The sequence below is a fragment of the Onychostoma macrolepis genome, chromosome 19 (assembly GCF_012432095.1).
Source record: "Onychostoma macrolepis isolate SWU-2019 chromosome 19, ASM1243209v1, whole genome shotgun sequence".
Taxonomy (NCBI): domain Eukaryota; kingdom Metazoa; phylum Chordata; class Actinopteri; order Cypriniformes; family Cyprinidae; genus Onychostoma; species Onychostoma macrolepis.
Window position 1 is genome coordinate 18,489,758 of NC_081173.1, and position 25,798 is coordinate 18,515,555.

General features: G+C 38.2%; 1 protein-coding gene across 2 annotated transcripts in view; it reads right to left on the minus strand.

Annotated features, from left to right (window-relative positions):
- The window catches only part of trps1 (trichorhinophalangeal syndrome I), a 213,976-nt gene that overhangs the window by 168,531 nt on the left and 19,647 nt on the right, over positions 1-25,798 (minus strand). For both annotated transcript variants that reach the window (XM_058754439.1, XM_058754437.1), the window contains one exon: positions 22,458-22,642. The gene's annotated coding sequence lies outside the window, so the exon portion shown is untranslated. The remainder of the gene's footprint in view (positions 1-22,457; positions 22,643-25,798) is intronic.

Sequence of the window (25,798 nt, forward strand, 5' to 3'; positions counted from 1 at the left end):
TTTCTTTTGTTGCAGTTATTATTATTATTAGTTTTTACTGTTAATAGAAATGCCTATAAATAAGGTATTCAAAAAACAAAAACAAAAAAACAAAATATATATATATATATATATATATATATATATATATATATATATATATATATATATATATTTATTTATTTATTTTTTTATTTTTTTTTTAATTAATTAATTTATTTATTTATTTATTTTTCATTTTGGGTGAACAATTTTGGGGTGAAACAATTGTTTTAGTTTATTTATACTATTGTAACACAGCAAATGCTGTTTTTTTCTTCTACTATTAAATATTATTTCAAAAACAATTCGTTGGTCCTAAAATAATAAACAGTACAAAACAAGCATTGCAAATATGTTTGCCATTGCCAAAGAACCCACATACTGAAAAAATGAATGTACCATGCAAGTTGTTATGGATAAAAGCATCTGATAAATGCACAAATGCCAATGTACAATACTAAATAGCTGCAAAACCATCATCTGATGAAGTCCTAAAGAATATGCATAAATTAAAATGATATTGTCCATTATGAGTAACAAAACACATCCCTGGGCTTTGAAAGGAAACAATGTGAAATTTGTGCATTTGAGTTTCTATTCTATGGTTCATTGGTGAAATACTAATTGTTTTTAGCAGCAACTATGAGAAGCAACAATTAAGCCTAAGTATGTTTTCATGTGATTTAGTAGTAAATAAAGGAAAATGGGTGAAGAAAATTGCACATTTTAAACATTTCTGCTTCAATTCAGTTGCACTAAACCTTAAACACCCCACACGGATTAAATGTCTTCATCTGATGTAATTACCCCTGACTATCTTCCCATGAGAAGGATTCGTCAGCTAGCAAAGATGGTGGGCACGTTCGAACATGTGCTGTCAATTTATCACAAGTTTGTTTGACGTTTTTCCCCTGCAAACACTTAGAAGGATGAAGTTCTATTCACAAAGATGACGATTCATCACTCATCTCAGATTACCCAGCATCCCTTTCACCTGCATAAATTGGGCCGGATTCTCTTCTCCTTTTCATTAAACTGTCCTGCCTCTGTCAATCAGTTTACATCATATGATACCTTTTATTCCTCCACTCCAGGTTTCAGCCAATTGCTTCAGCTGTCTGCAAAGGAGAGCAACCAAAAGAGTAATGGAGACAAGTGGAACAAAGTCGACAGAATGGGGGAAGGGGTCAGATTGGTATATATATATATATATATATATATACAGATCTAGACACACAGTCTGCATACAAAACTATTCCCATAGACTCGAGCCAGAGGACCAGGCTTCTTATAATGTGCACGCACTGAACCGATATGTTTCTGAGAGCCCTGCTGTTCACTTTCTCCCCGTGAGCCCCTCTCACACATTTTTATAGATCACTATTAAATCGTCAAATTGTTGGGACTTGGAAAAGTTTCATCTTGCAGACTTAATGGGTCTAGCAGGTGTGCATTTAGACGGTACGTATTGCATATTAAGAGACCTTGAAGCACCAATACAGGCAGTTCGGTGGCTGGTAACTGCCTAACTTTAACTCCATTGCAATAGAATGTCATGTTATTAATGGGCCAGTGTTTTCATTTGAGAAAAATAAGAGCCAGTTTCTTTTCAGTCACATCTGAAGTGTTATTCCGGACAGACAAAATGTAGTCCACTGTCTGTGGTGAAATAAAATAGCCTATGCAAAATCTCTAACAAATATAGCAACACAGAAAGTGACAATTCAATCACTTGTAGCATATACATGTCAACATATATCGGCCCCCAAAATGACCTTATTCAAGTCATTAGAAAGGACAAACTAGATGAAATCAAAACAATTTCTTGTTAAACTTCACAGATTTATTTAATAGGACAGCTGTTTATTCAAACAGAATAGAATGGCATTATATTTACTGCTGAAATGTAATTCAAACAGATGAGATTACAGATTTTAAAGAAGATTTGTGGATTTACTACAAGCAAAGTGCTGATAAATTATATATAAAAATATATAGTATATGTAACAGGAAATATTTTTATTGCCAAGGCTATGAGCCTTAAAGGGATAGTTCACCCAAAAATTGGTAATTATGTCATAATCTACCCACTCTTGTGTAGCTCAAAACCCACATGACTTTCTTTCCTTGGTGGAACACAAATAGTTATTAATTTAATTGTGCTGTTCAACATTGGGGACTTACTATGGAAAGCTTTATAAATCTGTACCAGTATATGCAACGAGACAAGAGAGAACTCAGCTCTTAGAACTCTTGAAATTTTGAGATGTTTTTGCTTGGCATGTTGTGCTAGAAAGAGTATTGTCCAAGTACTAACCCTTTTTAATTTGTTCAAAATAACTCTAGAATACACAGACTTATGTGCTGATTTATACCAACTGTTCTATCAATTTCCACTGCTAAGGTACAGATGTCTGTTGATAGTAATCAAATATTAATTATCCCCTAACCATTTTACCCTCATGGCAATCAGCATGTAAACATATGCTTGTAAAGGCAGGGTTTTTATTTACTGCAAAGAATATAAAACATACTATCTTATACATTCAGGGGAGAATTCACATCACTAGCATCGATAAATATTTTACAACCCATCTTTACTCGAGGTCTATATTTGCAGAGCAAGTTAAGTAGCATAACTTACAGTGCAGAAGAAAAATCTTTAAATAAACAATGACCCTGTGCTCGAGTCCAATGCAATGCCTAATTAACCAACGAGATATAAATGATACCATTTGGAGATGCTCTATTACGAAGAAAACAGGGAAAAGAAAAACTACAGCTGTTTGCGCAGAAGATATCCCAATTGTGTGTGTGATATTTGCAAGATTCAATTAAGCTAATGTGAGTTTGAGGTACAAAACTAAAAGGATAATTAATCCATGAGCAGCCAACCAACCAGAAAGTGATAAACACTCACTACAGTCATCAGAATCAAGCTGTGTTTGCTGTGCACCGCTCAATGACGTTGATGCTATCTCTTATCAGGCTCTTGGAGTAATTGTTGTGATATGCCAGCATCAAAGATACGCGGTAAAACAAGAGGCAAAAGCACATCTAGAATATCCAGAGAGCCAATTAACAGATATCTGGATGCACTTAGATACCACAGCGAGCATCTTCACACCCTCCTGCGAGCCAAGCAAATGTGCCTGCCATTGATATTCTTCAGCCGCTAATTAATCAGAACAAGTCCGTTTGGGACGCAAGAAGAAAAATGGAGTTAACACAAAAGGAAACGTATAAGGCTATAGGCGCTGCTGCAGTAGAACGATTCCATAAATTAGTGCTTTTTTAAAAAGTAATGCACTTTTTTAGGGTTAGTTTAATTAGCATTTAGAGTGTACTAACAGAATTTATTTTATATTCAAACAATGCTTTAGCAACATTACATTGATGTGATGAAGCGAGACTCAAGTTACACATTTTGGCCAAATAACGAGAATGTTGGAAAATTCATCACGTCTACAGACGCTGAATAAATCATGGACAACAATGCAGTGTGGAATAGCAGAGACAGACGTTTCTGAGGCATTTCATAGTGACCTTTTTCCCATAATAATGTTTTTTTCTGGAGATACACTTCAGGCTTATTATAAATAGTCTTCTGGAAAATGCATCTGTGTATCACAAGGAGTACATTTGAGACTGCTAATTCAGAGACAAAACAACAACCCAGCCAAGAGACATCATCGGTGAGAGGGACTGATCTGGCAGAAAACTCTTATGAATAATAAAATTAACACATTTATGAGCTAAAACATGTGTGCAGACGTTTACTGTATGTTGAGCATTATTTTAGGCAAATTTGTGTGCAGAAATACATTTTATTAAACTCGTCACAATACAGGCGAAACCTAACCCACACACACTTTTTGTGATGGAGATCAAGATTAAATGTGTTTTACACCTAATCCTTCAACACCTCCTTCTGTTCTCCACACAAATTCCACCTTTTGTTCATATATATGTCCCCTGCAATCCCATCATCCACTCTATCTCTAGTTAAAACCTTTAACTCTGACGCAAACGTGGCCTTCCTTGCGATTTATGCCAGTAATAACGGAAAATAAGTTTCAGTGATTGTTTTTTTCACCGTTTGCCTCAACAAATGCTCTTCTCCCCTGAAACCTGCTATTAAATCTTTGAAACCAAACTGACGTCCAAATGTCAAAAAGTTATTCGAAAGCTGTACAAGCAAATGACTTTCTCCAGTTTTTATCGTATTGTGTGGGTGCTTTTGTGATTGTAGCTTTTCACCTTTTTGACAGATCAATAAGAGCTGAAAGTCTCTGTGTTTGGATTTGTGGTTGTAATGTTCCATATAGTGAGCAGGACCCTGACAGCAGCTAGTCAGCACATTCACACGGGCTCAAAACAAACAACAGAAGAAACACAAACTCATACTACAGTGTATTACAAAAGCCTCGTGGAGGAAATTGGCTTTGGGCTACAAAATAATTATATCCTTAAACTTGCAGGGTAAAAAAATATATGTTTTTTAAATTTGAATAAAATGAAAACTAAAAGACTTTTACATCACATGAGCCAATATTTCATTCACAGTAGAACATAGATAACATAACAAATGTTTAAACTGAGAAATTTTACAATTTTATGCCCAAAATGAGCTCATTTCAAATTTGATGCCTGCTACAGGTCTCAAAATAGTTGGGACGGGGGCATGTTTATCATGGTGTAGCATCTCCTCTTCTTTTCAAAACGGTTTGAAGGCGTCTGGCCATCGTTGTGGTGTTGGAATTTGGTCCCATTCTTGCCTGATATAGGTGTACAGCTGCTGAAGAGTTTGTTCAAATTTAAAAAACAGCCCAACATTTCCGGAATTCGGAAACTGTTCTGTTTGAAAATATTAAATGTTAAAATGTTATATTTTAAAACTAGCTGCTTAATATTTTTTTCTATTTGTTGAATAGAAAGTTCAAAAGGACAGGATTTATTTGAAATAAAATATTTATTATAAATTTCATTACTGTCACTTTTGATCAATTTTATGTATCTTTACTAAATAAAAGTAAAAAACTTTTGAAAGTTAGAGTATCTCAAAACTTTCCAAAATAATCAATTAATTTAAACACATATTGAGTTGTAACATTAATAGAACAAACAAACAAACAAAAACTGTACAGACCTTCATTAACATGATCACAAATGAAATTATAAATCAGATAAATAAATTAAAAAATTAAAAATTATAAAATTAAAGCTCTTTTGTTTTTTAAATCCTAAACATAGTCTTATGGAACAACTCCTATCACTTTTGGAGGATGTTGGTCATATGTGATAGTGAGCTCATTCAAAACTGGTTAAATTGATGGTGTTAATTCATCCAATGCTGTAACTGTCCCCAGTCTCTCCTTTTGCATATATGCATTTAGTTTCCTAGCTGTAACTTTTTACAGACAGCTTTCTCTTGTATAACACTAAACGACAAGCCAGTTAATGTTACTGGAACATATTCTGTGAAACCCCTGTGAGCTGACTGACAGCTTGCTTCATGTAGATTGTCATTTCCACCCTCAGTCCAAGCTGCATCTGAAACAAATTGAGTGCAGCACCCATCTTTACTTTAGTAATATGGCCTCATCAGACCCAAAGGAGGGGCACGCTTTGCATGTGAAGTGTTTCAGAGGGGGTTAAATTGTACTGCCACTCCACCCCATGCAGGTCCATCACCCTGGTTCAAGACCATGTGGTAGGCCGCCCCATGTCACATCCGTGGCCTGGCATTTCTCAGACAAATGTTAACATGTCAGTGGGCGGCGGGCAGAAGGGCACGGGTGGCAGCGTGACGGCTGACATCGGTTCCAAGAGCACCGTGGAGCCGCGGTGCGACGTGGACAAATTAACAATATGCAAACAAGGACCTGCCAGTGTTGTGTTTACTCACAGAGCACAGACATTGTCATGGGGAATTTATTCACAGCCTCACCACAGAAACACGACTGTAAAGCAGCACTCAGCAATTAAGTTTTTATCACCCCACAGCCAGCAGCCCCCTGGCCCCCTCCCAGCATGCACAGCATGTGTGGGCCGATGATTTCAATCTTATTCTGCTTCGCTTCTGTCGGTGCACGGATCAGTAAATACCACAAAGACAAAGCAGAGGGGGGAAAAGTGATTCATCATTTTGCGTTACATTGGGTTGTCAGTCTGTCATGCATAGGTGATGATCTGATTATGTTGATGATGTCATTTAAACATCAATGTGAACTGAAACTCTTCTTAAATCAAATTACATGCTATTTTGTCATTCATTTTCATGTCTGGAATTTCATATATTTTATGAGTTAAATATTCTTGTGTTGATGGGAAAAGTATTTAAGCAGATATTTGTTGCAATTCTAACATTTTTTTATATTCTGCTACAGAAAATCAGGAAAATGTAAATATATATTTATATATAAATATACATATATATACATATATATATATATCATTCAGTCTGACAGCGTCGACACTGTTCATTTTTTACCAAAAACCTTTACATTTAGTCAATATTTCATTATGTCATATTCACAATATTTGAATCCATTTTAGTCAACAAATATAACACTTGAAATATGATGACTTAAGAGGGTTTCATTTAATAAATTATTATTAATATTATTAGGGCTAGATTTACTAAAAGTTTGTTTGGCGTTAAAATAGTACTGTCAAGATTTACTAAAGACGCACAGTGAAGAATTAGCGCTGAAAAGGCATGGACACAGATATTTTTGTGCTTGCCCTTATTGAATATGTATTTGTAGGAGTTTCCCTTTCAGACGCAAAATTTATGGGAGGAGAGTATTAAAATGAAACGATTTGTGTTCATCAAATTACTGGTACTTGCGCCATTTTTTAACGCCCATTACTTAAAGCAGATGGCAATTCGCGCTGCAGATTGCGCTGGTCATTATGGAAATGATCTGGCTGCATCTGAGTTCTTTAATGAGCGCATTGTTAGTAAATCACCCGTGGAATTTTCCCCTCCCATCAGCGCTCACCCCATCAGCAACCCACCTTGTACACTCTAAAAATGCTGGGTTAAACATTTAACCCAACTGTTGGTTGAAAACAACCCAGCATGTGTTCTATCCAGTATTTACCCAGCACTGGGTTGTATTTAACCCAGCATTTTTTAGAGTATATACACCATATTTTCATCTACAGTGTGTTTCAACTAAAAACTGTCTCAGCTTTGTTCTCATCGACAACAAAACAGCCTCTGTTAACAAACATTTTCAGCATTAATTTAGTTGAAAAGATTAACAGTAGTCCTGCAACAAAAAGTGATAATTTTCTTGTTTTCACAAGCATTATTCTGCAAATGCTGAACTGCATAGTTGCACAAAGTTGTCAAATAAGTGTTGACAACAACAGGTACAGTAACTACGCCTCCCTGTGGTTTCTATGGCAAAGTTAGACGTGAAAATCAATACCCCCCAACCACGTCCCTCAGCCCAATCCATCACCACCCCCGTAACACCCTAGGAACCCTGACAGAAAGATGACAAATGGACCCATCATGTCCTCTATGTCCACCATAGCTGGAGTCCATGAGTCCATGGTGCCGTCACTTAGGCAGTGACATATATATATTATGACACGGGTCCCTACCACTTTAGTCAGAATGTTGGTTGAACAAGAGTGTGTACAAGCAAACATGTGTGTAGTCGTGCCAGGGGTCTGGATGAACTCTCCAGGGACTCTTGTCAGCTCGGACCCGGTTAGTCCTGTCACCTGGGATGGGCCTTAGCATTCATCAGCTGCACATGTCCGCCCTCACTCCAGGTGTGTGAACACGCAATGGCACATTAGGTTCCACTGCTAACCTCAGAACTCAGACAGAAACTGGTTTAAAGACAAACAACACAAACTTACATTTTTATCTGTAAATCAGGTATTAATAAAATGATTTTCTTTGTTTGTCTCTGAGCTCTGGGGTTAGCAGTGGAACCTAATGCACCAGTGTGTGCTCATAATGCAGTATTCATTGTTTATCGAACATAATTTCAGATTATTTCTGATGATTGCAACCATAGAAATTTATTTCAAATTTATTGACCTTTCATAAAAAAGTTAGGTTCTGTACTAAATCAACCAGTGTGGCATGGTAAATTATTATAGCTTATATTTAATCATTTAACTATATTTAATTCAATAATTACACTATTTCTATCATTTCTACTTTATAAAATGAAATACAAATATTAGTCAAATTTTATTTTATACATGTTTATTAGAAGCATTTCCAAAAGAAATGAAACCGAAAAATTATATTGCCATTTGCTCTCTATATACACTACCGTTCAAAAGTAAGAGTTTTGGGAAAGAAATTGCTTTCAGTATACTTCATTATTTCATTATACTTTCATAAAACTTCTATTCAGTAAGGATGCATTAAATTGCTCAAAAGTGAGTGTAAAGACCTTAATAATGTTACAAAAGATTTCCAGTTCAGAAATATTAAGTATCACAGCTGTTTTCAACAAATCTGCATATTAGAATTATTTCTGAAGAATCATGTGACACTGAAGACTAGAGTAATGACAATGAAAAGCTTTGCCAACACATGTAACAAATAAAATAACAAATAAAACTTTAAAATATAGCAATTTAAAATAGCAATCATTTTACATTTTTTGAATTTTTCACAATATTACAGCTTTTGCTGTACTTTTGATCATATAAATACAGGATTGGTGAACGTAAGAGACTTTTAAAAAAACTTTTGAAAAGTAGTATGTGTGTAAACGAAAAGTGGTGCATTTGTTAAGGATAAAGCATCTCTAAAATACATTTAATCGTTTGAACGAATGTTTAAAAAAATATAACAAAATTGCAACAATGTTAGTAAAACAATTATTTGGCTAATGATACATGGGGCAACTTTTTGAGCAATGTTGCCGACAACGGGCAACCAGGAGAGACACAGGGCCCACGACCGATTTAAAGTGTCCAGATAGAAATTTGTTACCCATTCTCAGTGGGAAAGTGCCCAAGAAACATTGCTAAAAATTTGTCCAGCAAAATTGCTCAAAAAGTTGCCCCATGTATCATCAGCCTAAAAGTTTTGCTAAGCCCTACGACTGATTCATTGAAAAGAACTGACTCATGCGAGTGAATTATTCATGAATCAGATATCAGATATCTCTGGGTTTGATGCTAAAAGGTTTGATTGCTGAGATACTGTGAGTGTGAGTGGCAACACGTATCATGCTACAAAATCAATAAACCACATCCAAAATAGCACATTTCTACTGAGAAAAATAGAGTGAAATAACTAACAGCTTCACTATTTGTAGCTACACTACTGTGTTTCAACGTGGCGGTCACAGTACAGCATTAGTACCAAAGCCTCATTGGATTCCCAAGAATCCATCCTCTGACATTTGACAAACCTCTGTTTTACGCTCCAGAGATGACAAGTCAGCCTTTACACTTTACTAGATTGTGAACAAATGGTTTCATGAAGGGGTGGGCCCACACGTCTGCCTCCATACAGACACCTGCAGCCAAAGGTTAGCCTGCTTTCTGTGAATTCACTCACATGTAACACACCCCCTTTCCCTTTTCCCTCTGCAAAAAGTCTTGAAATGTCGTTTCGGCAATGTGTCACACACACGGATGCTCTGTTCACAGCTTTACGCTGTCCTTTAAATGTCAGCGGTGAATGTGTGAGGTCCTAGCATTGCCGAGTGCTCATGCTCAAAGCCGTGTCAATGAACATGTCACAGTTGCACAGCCTAAGGAGACGCGTCTGTTATGCTTTTAAAGACTGGAAACAATTTTTGACCTCAGACATGCCTGTGCTGCAGAGATACCAGAAATAACCATGTATTCATGAAAATGTCCGGAATGTCAACATGACGAACTAGCAATAAACTCAAGTCGCTTCTAGAAACGATTATTTTTCCTCCTATGCAACTGCACCACTATTTGGTAAAAATTGCATATATACATAAAATTAGCCCATATAAGTACAGTAATTACATTTCTGACTTTCTCATGGAAAAATAAAATAAAATTATGACACTATATTGAGTTATTTGCAAAGAGCATGAATGATTAACCTGTTCTGATCATGAATGGCAATGAACATGGTGGTGGAAATGTTCAGGATGGAGGTTTTTGCCTCTCAATGAGGTCCACTATCAATTTGGGAGTTTAAAAAAGCCTACTTTCAATTTCTACACTTTTACAAATGGTCCCTAACCAAGCAATTCTTGGCAATATCTGGTTCCTAACTCCGAATCTATCCTCGGAGGAAAAGACATTCCTTGTTTATTGCTGTTCTAGCAGAAACTATGCCGCATAGCTAAAATATCATTTTAAAAGTCTCATTAAAATTTCATTAGTCTTGGTCTATTGACATTTTAAAAAAGCATTGTTTTCATAGACCTCATCCGAACCAGATTCATTCATGGTGACAGGCCATCCTATTAAACAGTAACTGACTTCTGTATGGAGCCGGTCAAACGATATCTACATAAATGCATTACACTCACTGGGTAGGTGCTTGCTCATAGGATTTCTTGCATTTCATATTACTACTACACACACACTGTTTACATGGTTGTTTATGTACAAGAAATAGATTTTAATTCAAATGTAAAATTAAAACTTACTTCTTGCTGTAATATGGAAAATCACATTAAAACCACATTAAAACTTTACAAATTGAATATCTCTTTTAGTTCTTTAATATCTTATTTCATAAAAAATATAAATTACATTTTTGCAAATATTTATTTCATAAGCATGATTTAGCAATTTTTTACATAAGTTATGTCTGATTTTCAACTGTGGCATCAGTTACGGTACACTTTACTTTAAAACCACTTTCATTATTTTACAAATAATTATAAGGAAACAGAAAGTAACATTTAATGAAACATGAAATTTTGAAGTAGAAAGAAAGAAATTGTATTTTCTTGTAAAATGCACTCCACAAATCTGATTTGTATACAACTTCAAAAAAAAATTTTTTATCCCTAACAACCATCAAAAGTTAGTGTACTTGCTTACCAAGGAGACAACAGTGTCAGTGAAGAGCCTGTCTGAGATGAAATATGAGGCATGATGTGTGAAGAAAAAAGAAAATCAGGACAAATATCACAGAATATTTTACAGCGTCACTTCAATCAATCATTGTCAAATTATGCAAAAAGTGTGAAAATATTATGCAATTGTGTTGACAAAAAAATCTAACAATGATATTAGCCTTGTGAAAGACAAATGAGTACGCCATGTTGTTCCAAAAATGATAAAAATGTAAGAATGTTGGTGAGATGTGATGGTAATGTTCATAAAGTTAGAGGGGGAAAAAGACAATTCTCCTGTAATGCATGCATAAAAACTGTTTAAGACAAATTAAAGTGTGAATATCTAGTGAAAATTGTGTTTTTAAAATAATTTCTTTTCTAAAAAGCACAGGGTCAAAAGTGCTCACATATTTGGTGTAAATGCATGGAATCTCGCATTTCTCTCCACACACACACACACACAAACACACACACAGAAATACAAGGCATATTTAAAGGTGGTTCTTAAGTCTTCCTGACCCACATTTGCACACAGGGAATCATCACCAGCTAAACTGACAGTGTAATCCCTATTACTGAATGTGCTTACTCATAAACCCTGACCCACCATGCTCCACTCGCACGCTAGCTCTCCTCTTCGCTCTTAAAGCGAAGGAAGAGGCCCACTGACACTCATGCCTCAAAGCAAAACGAACGCAAAGCGAAAAGACATGCCCAACAGTCAGCTCGCAAGCTGTGGGTCGTATGTCTTTTATCACCCTGTCTTTTCAGAACCATCATAAGAATTTCTAATTATTTTCACTCTCCAACCTCATAAAACATGTCGTCCAACAGAGAGACCATATTTTCAGTCTCCGCATTAGCCATAGATCTCAACAATCCTGTTTGTAATTATCAATTCATTTGGGAATATGGGATTTTCTTTAAAAATAAAGGATTGTTTTTCTCTCGGACGAAACCACATCACACAGTATCAGACATAGGGCTTTATTGTAGCTTCAAAACCAAGAGAATGGAAACTGAACAATAAGGCGCCACTGATGAAGTCTGCGAGTCCCCGAGGAAGAAAGTTTGCCGTTTGAAGATAACGGTTTTTTCTCTTGCACTCAAAGGAAGAGAAGTTTTGTCAGAGCATCTCAAATGACACATGAAGTCTGGGCAAATCATTTATGAAACACATTTCACAGGAAAACATTACATGGTGTGGGAAGAAAAAAACATACACCCATAATGGAATTCAGAGAAAAAACACAATACTAATACAATAAGCTGGCTCTCACTTCAGCCTGTATGGCACAGACGGTTTGAGACTTTCTCGACTGCGTCAGAACTGGTTTAGGAGGCCATTTATCACGGTTATGTCTGTGTTTCATGGTTTGGACACTGTGATATCTATGCGTGATTTCCAAGTACCCACCAAAGCAACAAGAGAGGCAGTCAAAAGGAAAAAAAGAGCATGGCAATAAGTTTATGTAAAATGTTCCATTGATTCCCTAATAGCTTTTCCCAAACTGGGGACCGGGGATTTGTCTCAATATGCCAGGTGGTTCATGAAAATTTTTGAACAAAATTCCAAACCAAAAAGCCAAAGCCATGGCATGCGATATGATTCACTAAAGAGATTTAAGCTTTGAACCACTCAGCTCTGAGATTAATCACAACATTACATCTTCTGATTCAAGTAAAGTTTAGTGTGAAGTGTGAGTGTGAATATGTTGTGAAACAAATAAATAATAACATATGAACAAGAGAGTGATAATTTTATACCACGAATAATTCAAAGATTCGTTCAAAGCCAATACCTCGTTCCATTCCTGAATGAATCAGTTTTTTAAAGAATTGTTTGATTGAAAAATTCAAATAGTCATTCAGTGGCTATAGAAGGTGAAACAGTATGTGAAAAGAGTAGTATGTCTGGATTCATAGTATAAAAAAGTAGGGCAAAAAGTACTTAGATGACTTGAACACTTCAGAATCTCACCGGAAGTAGTATCTGATTGACCATCCCATGAAGCCATAGGAGAGGAGTTGTGATTAGGTGTGTTCGACTTGAAGCAGCGCTGCGCAGACCGATTTGTCTATGACATCAAAGTACCGCGAGAGTGATTGGAAAGCATACAAGGCTGTCTGCACTCTAATTGTTCTCGCGGTACTTTGATGTCATACACAAATCGGTCTGCACAGCGCCTCTTCAAGTTGAACACACCTAATGGCAGTGAAGTGATGGAACTGATGTTAGTAGGTCACATGACAATGACAACATGACAGATGTAAGTACATGGTGTGTAACGGTACACAAACATGACGGTTTAGTATGTACCTCGGGTTTGATGTCACTGTTCGGTATGTTTTCAGTACAGCAGCAGGAAAAAAATTGCTACTAAACATCATTTTTTTAAATTAAACAATGTTTTACTGAACAAATTGCTCTTTCTTTAAATAAATTCAATCAGAATTAAAATTTTCTTTGAATCTACCTCATAAAATTAAAAAATATATATAAAAAAATCTACCTCTGCTCTAAACTATAGAAAGCCCTTTTACATTAGGCCTACTATAAGGTTACAATTAACAACAGAGCCCAAACTTAAATTAAATTACTATTTATTTTTAACTATAATAATCAACACTCAAATTGTATGCAAACATGTAAATTGCACTCAATGCAGTTTTTAAACTAACTACGATTTCTAGTTGTTGTTGAAATATAATCATTTACACAGTGTCTGTCATGAATCCTGTCTGTGGCCTTCCGTCCGATTGCCACCAGAGGTCGCTCTTCCATTATATTTTGTGTCACTCCGGACTACATTCTCCATGTTCCATTGCACTGATTGGACTCACATGCAGCTAATCACACACACTATATAACAACCACTCAGACCCTTCTCAGATCGCCAAGTATTATTTAGTGATTATCGCTTGTTACCCGATAGCTACATTACAGAGCCATCCTGAGTTTTCTAAGTCTAGTCTAGTCCTGTTCTATGGCTTATTTATCCGTGTCTTGATCTTAGCCTGTTTGCCTTGTCCTGTCTGCTCTCTGCCTGCTTTGGACGTTAGTCTGTCTTGGATTATCCCTTTGCCTTGCTGTTTCGGACTTTGTTTTCACCTCGCCTGGACTATTTCCTGTTTGTGGATTCCCCGTTTGCCTCGCCCTCTGGATTATGTTCGCCGTCGACTGACCCATGCCTGTCTTTGGATTACTCTTTCGTCTTGCCTGTGCTATACCTGTTGTTGTTGTTGACCCATGCCTGTTTTATGACCACGTCTTTGAATAAAGCTTTGCAGATGGATCCACACATCTCTCGTTTTGTTCGCCCCGTAACAGTGTCTGTCAGTTTCATAAAAGATTTATTTAAATATAGCCTACATCAGGGATGGGCAACTTTGGTCCTGGAGGGCCACTGTCCTGCAGAGTTTAGCTCCAACCCTAATCAAACACACCTGAACCAGCTAATCAAGGTCTTCAAGATCACTAGAAAGCTACAGGGAGGTGTGCTTGACTAGGGTTGGAGCTAAACTCTGCAGGACAGTGGCCCTCCAGGACCAAAGTTGCCCATCCCTGGCCTACATTAAATAATTAATAATTAATAAGCAGGTAAGTAAAATGTAATGAGTATATAGTCTAATATTTCGCGAAATGCTCTTGTCTAGACTTAATTTCTCTGGTGAACTGATGAGCTGTGGATGACTTGCCTGAGGTAAATGAAATGCTGTGATTTTGTTTACAAGCTGTTTTAATCGCATCTTTCCGCAAGTGAAACACTGAATATGCGATTACATGAGGCATGAGATGTTAATTCATGTTTATTTCACATTAAAACTAGTAGTAAAGAGGAAGGTATGATAGTGCTCCGTCAGAACATCAAATGTGAGGCGTTTATACAGCGATCTGTCACGTCATGTCAAAGAGCGCCAAAACGACATTTATTGTCAGAATTTCCTGAAAATTTTTCAGATTTGTTCGGTACATGTGCGTACCGAACCGAAAGAATGAATATGTGTACCGTTACACCCCTAATTCATACTAAACACGTTCATACTGTATACAACGTTCTTTTTAACAGTTGTGAAGTAATTACTTATTTAAAAGAGTGTTTTATTCCTGAATAATGAAATCATTTGACTGAATGAGTCATAAAGACAATTACTTGATTCATTTCTGAATGAACACGTTTTTTAATAAATTGTTAGAGTGAACGATTTAAAAAAAACTCCATTCACAATCATTTGACTGAATGATTCAATCACTCACCCACAAGGACAGTCTTTTATCGCCAACTATTGGTGTATCGATGTAACCTGCAGAAAGAGTCAATTAAAAATATTTACCAGCATCTCATCTCTACTAAATTCTTTTCAGCATTGGAAATTAACAAATAAAAATTTCGATGCATGATTGTGACACTTCACTAGCCGGAAAATAAACACTCCTCCCCTCTCAAATTTACACCTATGTCCTTGTTATTAAAATGCAGAAGAGAATTAGATTTTTCAATACTTTGAACTCTAATTAACCTTAACTCTAATTTGGAAAGAGATCAGTGTTTTATATGAATCCAAAATTATGTTAATCTTCACTTGCAGCATTAATAATTAGCCACGTCTGTTCGTGTAAAGATGAACTCATTACTATAAACAGAGAGGGCACATCATAGCAGAGAGCTCCGGCGACTGCTGTGAGTGATTACAGAGCATGGCAATACAGATGACGCTCATTGTCATCCTAATCGCAATCAACACAAGGCGTTCTTTGATGATAATACAACTCAACGATGTGCTTCATTATTGCTCAGAGCAGGTCAGGTCATGGGCCGCTGCTCTTGCACATGCAAATGCCAGATGCTCTTGTGGAGAAAGTCCCTCTAAAAACAGCTTTGAGACACATTTTACCAGCATGCTGTTCCCCTCTCTTCACCTCTGCTGTCTGATGGATCTGATCTGAACTGCGCAGTCCATTAAACGTCGCTGCCGCCTCCCACTCCGTTGTAAACCCAGCGAGTAGCTTACAAGAACTCAGAGCTGATGCAGATGAGCCGGCACAAATGAGTATTCTGGAAGAAGAGGTCTTTAATTTTGTTCCGTTTTCTTTTTTTTTCTCATGCTTTTCTTTATGTTGGGCTCCCTTTTTTCTAAGCACGAGGCAGATGGATGGAAGCGAAGTGCCCACTCGTATGATAAATGAAATTCACATCACTCGGCTCCAGTGAGCTGAAAAGAGGACACTATGTTGAGATGTTTGGACAAATGAAGGCATAGCCCCGCAAAAAGGAAATGTAACACTTTCTCCTTTTGTCTTTGGCTTTCTTTTTCTATCCCTTTTGTCCATTTCAGACAGTACTGGCAGGTCTATGCAGGGACCCACAAAAGGCCTTTGGCAGTGTTGGGAGAGCTATTTTGAAATTGTAGTGTGCCAAGTGACAAGCTACTCATAATTCAACAGAAGTCAAGCTACTCATTTGAAAAAAGTAGGTAGCTATTGAAGCTATTTTGAGGTTATTTATGGGGAAATATCTAATACACTACCACTCAAAAGTTTAGGGTCAGTAAGATGTAAAGATGCATTAAATTGATCAGAAGTGACATTAAAGATATTTATGATGTTACAAAAATTTTCATTTAAAATAAGTTCTTATTTTATTCATCAAAGAATCCTGGGGAAAAAATAAATAAATTACTATTTTTGCAGAAATATAAAATAGCAAAATATTAACTCTTCAACCCTGATAATAATGAGACATGGTTTTTAAGAACCATATCACCATGATTCCTGAAGGATCATGTGATCATGAGTAATGATTGCTGAAAAATCAGCTTTGCATCACAGGAATAAAATACATTTTAAAATACATTACAATAGAAACCTCTTGTATTTACTTTATACAGTAATTTACTGTATTTTTATTAAATAAATGCAAATTGGTGAGCATGCTGTTCACTGTTCAAAAACATTTTAAAAAATCGTACAAACTCCAAACTTTTGAACAGTAGTTTACAAAAAAATAAGTCAAAAATTATATAATTAATTTGTGACATCATTAACCAGATACTCTTAGTTGTCAAACACAACTAATAAAATTAGAAATTCCACTATAACTGTAACAGAGTGAACAGAGGAAGCGTGCGGATCCATATGCAAGCTTTATTCCAAAACGTGGTCACAAAAGGCAGGAGTCAAACAATGGCAAACAGGTAAAACACAGGCAAGACAAAGAGTATTCCTAGGGCAAGCATGGGTCTATAATTGGCGAACAACATCCAGAGGGCTTGAGAAGAGGGGTAGTCCAATAACATGAGCAATAATCCAAACTAGGTACAAACAGAGTCCGAACGGCGAGTCAAGAGTTAATCCAAGATACACAGGCAGGAATAAGGGAACAGGAAACAAGGCAACACAAACCGACAAGACTAACTAGAACAGGAGACTAGACTCAGTAAAGCAGCTATCACTTGGTGAGTGATAAACGCAGAACATTACTGGAGATTAAACAAAAACACAGAATGGCTCGGTAAGGCAGCTAACACTAGGGGAGTGCTAAACGCTAGAACAATACTCGGCGATTTGACTGAGGAAGTCCATGGCTTAAGTAAAGCGTGTGATGGGAATCAGCTGTGTGATCAGTGCAATCAGCTGTGTGTGTGTCATCAGTGCAATGGATGATGGGAATTGTAGTCTGAGGGTGACGTGCAACAGTTAGCATATAGCCAGTTAGCATCGCTGGCGTGGTTGCTGCTAATCTCGCTTACGTTGCTAATACTCTATTACACACATTACCATTGTTTCACTGTTACTTGCTTAAATGGCAGAATTGTGTCTACCTCTGAGTGCAGGTGAGGACACGTTCGAGCTACATTCGGTGCAGCTGGAGCTGGAGGCCGTGGAGAAGCAGATCCGCGACCTGGTGGAGAAGCAGGCCCAGCTGAGAGAGCGGAGAGCCGTGCTGGAAACATCCCGGGCTGATGCTCACAAGTCCGGGGTAAGTATACAGTGCGCTGCTAACACTCCGACCACCTTTACTCCGTGTGTTTCTCTGCACAGGCCCTGTGCACCCAGTGCACCCAGGACGCGATCTTCCCAGGTGTCCTTCACTCCGGCGCCGGGACACCACGGACCCTGGGTGCACCAGCAGCGGAAGACGCGAGCCAGGCCCCGGGTGATGACCTCTCCCCCTCCGCCGCCTCCGGTCTTCGAGATCTACACCCGCAACCGCTTCACTCCCCTCCGCGAGATGGAACGCGATGCTGTGATCATCGGAGACTCCATCGTCCAGCACGTCCGTGCTACGTTAGCTGAAGGTAAAGTGCACACTCACTGTTTCCCTGGTGCTCGTGTTCTCGATGTTTCTGCGCAGATACCCATGATCCTGAAGGGCGACGAGAGCGTCGACTCTGTCGTGCTGCACGGGGTGGTTAACGACACCAAGCTGCGGCAGACGGAGACACTGAAGAGGGACTTCAGGAGCCTGATCGAGACGGTACGCAGCACATCGCCCGCGACGACGATCATCTTGTCAGGACCGCTTCCCACGTATCGACGAGGACACGAAAGGTTAAGTAGACTTTTTGCTTTAAACGAATGGTTATTGTCATGGTGCAAAGAACAGAAACTGCTCTTTGTTAATAATTGGAATCTTTTCTGGGAGCGTTCTAGGCTTTTCCGTGCTGATGGCCCGCACCCCAGCAGAGTCGGAGCGGAACTCCTGTCGGACAACATCTCCAGGACGCTACGCTCCATCTGACTAGTAAGCCAATTCTCAAATAACTGCTATGATGGCTTTTGCTCTACCCTCCTAAATGACAGAAGTACTTGCGTTGTCCAATCTATACAGACTGTATCTGTTCCCCGAATAGTGAGGTCAACATATAAATTTAATGTAGGATCTAGAAAAAATCTGATTGTGATTAAACCTGAAAAATGCAAAATAAATGAACAAAAACAATTTCTAAATTGCGAGTGATCTAATGTTTGGGCTCCTAAACATTAGATCACTCGCACCCAAAGCAGTTATTGTAAATGAAATGATCACAGATAATAGTTTTGATGTACTTTGTTTGACTGAAACCTGGCTTAAACCAAATGAATATTTTGGTCTAAATGAGTCTACTCCACCAAGCTACTGTTATAAACATGAACCCCGTCAGACTGGTCGTGGCGGTGGTGTCGCTACAATATATAGTGATATTCTCAATGTTACTCAGAAAACAGGATATAGGTTTAACTCATTTGAAATACTTCTACTTAATGTTACACTGTCAGATATGCAAAAGAAATCTCTCCTATCTCTTGCTCTGGCTACTGTGTATAGACCGCCAGGGCCATATACAGAATTCCTAAAAGAATTTGCAGATTTCCTCTCAGATCTATTGGTTAATGTTGATAAAGCGCTAATTGTCGGAGATTTTAACATTCACGTTGATAATACAAATGATGCGTTAGGACTTGCGTTTACTGACCTAATAAACTCTTTTGGAGTCAAGCAAAACGTCACCGGGCCCACTCATCGTTTCAATCATACGCTAGATTTAATTATATCGCATGGAATTGATCTTACTGATATAGATATGGTACCTCAAAGTGATGATATTACTGATCATTTCCTTGTATCGTGCATGCTGCATATTACCGATATTAACTATATGGCTCCGCGTTATCGTCTGGGCAGAACTATTGTTCCAGCCACCAAAGACAGATTCACAAATAACCTGCCTGATTTATCTCAACTGCTCTGTGTACCCATAAATACACGTGAACTAGACGAAATGACTAGCAACATGGGCACTATCTTCTCTAATACATTAGAAGCTGTTACCCCCCTCAATATGAAAAAGGTTAGAGAAAAACGTACTGCGCCACGGTACAACAGTTATACCCATTCTCTCAAGAAAGAAACACGTAATCTTGAGCGCAAATGGAGAAAAACTAACTTGGAAGTTTTTAGAATTGCGTGGAAAAACAGTATGTCCAGCTATAGACAGGCTTTAAAAGCTGCCAGGGCAGAGCATATCCACAAACTCATAGATAATAACCAAAACAATCCAAGGTTTTTATTTAGCACAGTGGCTAGATTAACAAATAAACAGATGCCACCCGATCTAAATATTCCCTGACAGTTTAATAGTAATGACTTTATGAATTTCTTCACTGATAAAATAGATAACATTAGAAATACAATAACAAATGTAGGTTCTACACCGTCTAGTACTTCAGTTTCATTCACAGCTCCCAAAGAAAAACTTCAGTGCTTTACAACTATAGGACAGGAAGAACTAAATAAATTTATCACTGCATCTAAACCAACAACATGTTTATTAGATCCTGTACCCACTAAACTACTGAAAGAGTTGTTACCTGTAGCAGAAGAACCGCTTCTCAATATTATTAATTCATCATTATCTTTAGGTCACGTCCCAAAACCATTCAAGCTGGCGGTTATTAAGCCTCTTATTAAGAAACCACAACTAGATTCTAGTGAACTGGCCAATTACAGACCCATTTCAAATCTGCCGTTTATGTCTAAAATTTTAGAAAAAGTTGTGTCTGCTCAATTGTGCTTCTTCTTGCAAAAAAATGATCTCTATGAAGAATTAGCACAGAAACTGCACTTGTTAAAATTACAAATGACTTGCTTCTTGCGTCAGACCAAGGCTGCACCTCATTGCTAGTTTTACTTGATCTTAGTGCTGCGTTCGACACTATAGATCATGACATACTCATAGATCGATTACAAAACTATATGGGTATTCAAGGGCAGGCTTTAAGATGGTTTAGATCCTACCTATCCGATCACTACCACTTTGTGTTTTTAAACGGGGAGCCATCTCAACTGTCACCAGTAAAGTATGGAGTACCACAAGGATCTGTCCTAGGTCCTCTGCTATTTTCATACATGTTGTACATGTTGCCCCTTATATACATGTTGCCCCTTGGTGATATTATTAGAAAATACGGGATTAGTTTTCATTGTTATGCTGATGATACTCAACTATATATCTCAACAAGACCAGGTGAAACTTCTGAACTATCTAAGCTAATAGATTGTGTTAAAAATGTAAAAGATTGGATGACCAATAATTTCCTCCTATTAAATTCGGATAAGACCGAGATATTACTTATTGGACCAAAAAACAGTACTCAGAATCTCTTGGATTACAATTTGCAACTAGACGGATGTACTGTTACTTCCTCTACAGTCAAAAATCTGGGTGTTATATTAGACAGCAACTTGTCCTTTGAAAATCATATTTCCCATGTTACAAAAACAGCATTCTTCCATCTTAGAAACATTGCCAAGCTTCGAAACATGCTACCTGTTTCAGATGCAGAAAAGCTAGTTCATGCATTCATGACCTCTAGACTGGACTATTGTAATGCACTGTTAGGTGGTTGTCCGGCATCTTCAATAAACAAGCTACAGATAGTCCAAAATGCAGCGGCTAGAGTCCTTACCAGGTCAAGAAAATATGATCATATTACCTCAATTTTACAGTCTCTGCACTGGCTACCTATTAAGTTCTGGATCAATTACAAAATATTATTACTTGCCTATAAGGCACTAAATGGTTTATCTCCTGCGTACCTAACTAGTCTTCTACCACGCTACAATCCAACCCGCTCCCTAAGGTCGCAAAATTCTGGACTTTTGGTAGTACCTAGGATAGCAAAATCCACTAGAGGTAGAGCCTTTTCACATTTGGCACCCAAACTCTGGAATAGCCTTCCTGATAACGTTCGGGGTTCAGACACACTCTCTCTGTTTAAATCTAGATTAAAGACACATCTCTTTAGCCAAGCATTCACATAATAATCTTGTACTGCATTTATATCTGATCAAATGTACATTCTAATTCTTTAGATTGGGTTGAACAAATCATTTTTGCTTGAAAAGAACAGCAGCTACGCTAATTATGTCTCTATCTGTTTCTCTGATTCTGCCATGGGATTAACATCCCGTGGTAACTAGGAATTACTGAAGCGACAGTCTGGATCCAACCCTTAAAAAGATCCAGGATGACCAAACACCTGAGAAGAGATGATGGCAACACCTCAGAGGACCACGGAGGATGCCAACCCTCAGACAACATACACAATTACCAAGTTAAGTCTGTCATAACTTAAACATATTGGGTTTCTTCTTCACATGTGTATGTGTATATATGTGTGCATATGTGTATGCATATATATATATATATATATATATATATATATATATATATATATGTATGTATGTGTATGTGTGTGTGTATGTATATATATATATATATAGTAGAAACTTAATTTCCTGTAAAGCTGCTTTGCAACGATTGTATCGTAAAAAGCGCTATACAAATAAACTTGAATTTAATTGAATTAGTGTAGTGCAAGAGTCAATGTGGTGAGCGAGTGACCTCTGGTGGTGAGTGAATGGAAGTTCATAGACCAGATTCGTGACAGAGCTGCGGGGCAGAAGACCTCAACGGCGGAGCAGAAGCCCACCAGTGCGGAACAGAAGAGCACCACGGCGGAACAGGAGAGCACCACGGCAGAACAGGCTGATCAGGAACCCACAGCAAAGATTGGTGCCTAGGAGAAACTGAAACACAAAAAACAGAGAGAGCATATACGGTCTCAAGGACTGGGGCAGGGAACACAAGTCCATCAATATTTTCCCTGGCGACAACTGAGCGGGCAGGCAGTTCATAATCAGGCTCATTGACTGTAACTGGACTGACAGATAGCTCAAAATCTGGTATATTGATAGAGACTGAAGCAGACAGTTTAGTGACAGAAACTGGCAAAACAAACAATTCAAAAACAGACTCATTGAGGGAAACTGGACTCACAGACATTTCAGTGACTGAACCTGGACAAGCAGACAGTTCAAAATCAGGCTCTTTGGTCGAAACGGGACAGACATAGAGTGCATTATTAGGTTCTGATCTCATGACAGGCAGGTTTAAGAGTTCAACGGCAGGTCTTTGGGCTGCGACAAGACTACTAGAGCCTACAGGGAGTTCAGGTAAGGTTTCTGGGATTGTGGCTGGACTAGTCTGGCAGATAACAGGTTTGTTACTTAACATGGGACAGACAGGTAGTTCGAAATTAGACTTGGCATTAACAGAAACCAGATTAGCAGACAGTTCAAAGTTGGGTATATCAATTGAAACCGGACCAGTAGACATCTCAGTGACTAAAAATACACTGACAGACAATACACAGTCAGACTCATTTGTAGAAACAGGACAAACAGATAGTTCAACGTCAAGAGCACTGATTATAACTAAACAGCCTGACATTTCACACTCGGGTTTATTAGTGTAAAATGGATAATCAGGTAGTTCACTTGTGACCTTTCTGGCAATGACAGGGTTAACAGCAGTGATGGGAATAACGGCATTATAAATAAACGGCGTTACTAACGGCGTTATTTTTTTCAGTAAGGAGTAATCAAACGAATTACTGTTTCCCCCGTTACAACGCCGTTACCGTTACTGGCAATAAAATGTGGCGTTACTATATTATATTATTAGAATTTAATTTTTCAGTTCATCTGAATGGATGCGCAGTGTAGCTGTATTTGACGTACCAAACTCTAGTGTGAAGCGCACGACTCGCCGTCGCTTTCTCTCACAGACACGTAAGCAAACAAAGATACAGAGCAAGAGAGTCTTTCATAACATGCAGAATTGACGCGCTACATGTAAACGGTAATCTTTGTTGTATTTTCCTTTGGAATTCTTCAGCTTTTAAGAACTGCCGGTTTCTCTGGTAGTGGGCGGAACTAATGCGCAAACCACAATCTCATTGGCTGGCGCTCACCTATTATCGTCCCTGTTTTGTTTTCAGCAAATCAATTCGAGCGAACGCAGACAACGTGATTAATATTCATGAACCCAGCAGCTCATTAATCCTTAGTGCTTTTTATATTTATGACAAATATGCATTCATACTTGGTTATTCTAATTACTAAAGTTCTATCATCATATAATATTAAATTATCATAATATTATATTATAATGCTTGACTGACTGATACTAAGTGTCAGTAGATAAATAGTGTAGATTAATGTACAATGTTTTATAATAATAATTTATTCTTTTTAGTGTCCATTTCATTAATTTAACATATTTAATATTGGGGGCATCCAAAGTTATTTGACATTTGAAATTTTAAAAAAATATATATGGTAATTAGTTACTTTTATAATGATGTAACTCAGTTACTAACTCGGGTACTATTTGTGAAAAGTATCTAGTAACTATAACTAATTACTTTTTTAAAGTAATGTGCCCAACACTGGTTGACAGCACATACAGGAAGTTCATTTATGGCCTGAGTAACCACGACAGGCGGGGTTGAGAGTTCCAGCACGGCCCTTGTAGCCGCAACAGAACAGTCAGGTAGTTCACAGACAGCCTCCATAGCCGTGACAGAACAGGACGAGGATTCGCAGACAGCGTTCATAGCCGTGACAGAACAGGACGAGGATTCGCAGACGGCCTCCATAGCTGTGACAGAAAAGGACGAAGGTTCACAATTGAGTACCACCGACACCTCTAAAGGTTCTGCAGCAGATGCCACCACCTCTGGAGGTTCTACAGTAGTCTCATAGGGAACCAGAGAGAGTTCTTTGCTGGGCGCCACCACCGTGCAAGAATCTGAAGCAGGCATCAATGCCTTTGGAGACACAGCAGCGAGCATCACTACCCCAAGAGGTTCTGCAGCATCAGCCGCCACCTCAGGAGACATCACAGTGGACGCCGCCACCTCGAGCAGTTCTGTGGTGGTGTACGCAGCCCAAACGCATCATAAAGCGATCCCCATCATGGGAAGCTCTGCAGACAGGGGAATTAATTCAGGAACAGGAGGATCAGAGTGAGAGGGTTTGGGGATACCAGCTGACACCAACGGTGCATCCCTCACACTGGATACTAGACTGGGATATTGAAGAACTGACCTCGATGATCTGGGTGCAACAGACAGTACGTGACGTGACGTGACGTGACGTGACTCTGGACGATCAGCTGTGAAGTGTGTAAGGCAGCTAACACTAGGGGAGTGCTAAACGCTATAACAATACTCCGCGATCTGACTGAGGAAGTCCATGGCTTATGTAAAGCTTATGATGGGAATCAGCTGTGTGATCAGTACAATCAGCTGTGTGTGTGTGTGTGTGTGTGTCGTCAGTGCAATGGATGATGGGAATTGTAGTCTGAGGGTGACGTGCAACAGTTAGTGTAGTGCAAGAGTCAATGTGGTGAGCGAGTGACCTCTGGTGGTGAGTGAACGGAAGTTCATAGACCGGATTCGTGGCAATAACTCACTACTCCCAATGATTAGACGGCTCTTTTCTTCCAAAATCCCATCCTACAAAGACACCGTTGATACAGGAGATATCTATATAGGCGCAAAAACCCCATTCATCTGATCCAGACAGGTCAACTAGAATTCACTGAATGGTCAACATTTCAGCGGCCCATAGGAATAGCCACTAATGAGGAATCTATGCAAACAAAAAGGTCAGGGCAACTAAATTAATGAAACAGAGTTTTAAAAACTGCAAAATTTTGCTGCAAAAAACAGATGTGACAGGGGTACAGGGATAAATCAAATGAATCACTGAATCATTTTTGAATCCATTTAATTCATATAAACTGTTTAGTTCACTAAAAGTTAACAGAATTCCCAATGCTACATACAAGAAAGGACGGTTTAAGAAAGTGTTTTTGATAATTGCCTCAGCTTGCTT